This window comes from Onychomys torridus, chromosome 16 (genome assembly GCF_903995425.1).
Source record: "Onychomys torridus chromosome 16, mOncTor1.1, whole genome shotgun sequence".
Taxonomy (NCBI): Eukaryota; Metazoa; Chordata; class Mammalia; order Rodentia; family Cricetidae; genus Onychomys; species Onychomys torridus.
The window spans coordinates 68142405-68143191 of NC_050458.1; positions in this window are offsets into that span (position 1 = coordinate 68142405).

The following is a 787-nucleotide window of genomic DNA, read 5'->3' on the forward strand; positions in this document are numbered from 1 at the left end:
AGGAGTCGGGGAGGAGCAGGGCGGGCCTAGGCGGAGCGGGGGCGGGGCCCACAGCAGGTGAAGACCGGAGGGGGCACCCTAGCACCCCGGGCTCCGCGAGGGGGCGTCCTGGCTGCCTCCCACTTCCTCCAACCTTTCAGTTGCCGCCCCCAATCTCTGGGCTTTACGATGTGGCTTTATCTGGGTCTGGGGAACAAGATGGTGAGAGGCGATGGAGGAGGAAACTAAAATGCCTAGGTTCCCGAGGGGCTCAGTCTGAGGGCGGGAAGACGCATTCTCGGTTGATAGGGGGCCAGGATTCTAAGTGCTCTGGGGAGGGACAGAACTCGGGTTGAGTGGGGTAGTGATGCCCCACGGGGTCCAGGGGGTGCAGTGAGGATGCCTGGGTCCCAGTTCGTTCTTCCGCTTCGGAGCAGGATGTCGGGATTAAGTATCAGAGGTGAGTTGGGGGTCTGAAGATGGATCCGAGGTTGATCTCTGACAGGGTTCTTAGGGAAGCTGAACAGACTGCAATCAGTGGTCCTGAGGAGGTAGAAATAGGAGCTTGCAGTGGCGATCGCTGGGGCATTTGGAAGATGACAGAAGGTCAGAATCAGCAAGACACAACCTTCTAGAGATGTCCTAGACTGAGTTGGGGAGGAGGAGGAGTATCTATCTGGGGCTTAGACGCAGGACACTCTTCACCAAGGAGAGCTTTGATTCTGGTGGCAGGGGTGTAGACGGCTGGAGGGAACGTCTGAGGATGGGGTGTTTCTAAGACAAACAGGATGAGGCTGGAGTGTGAGAG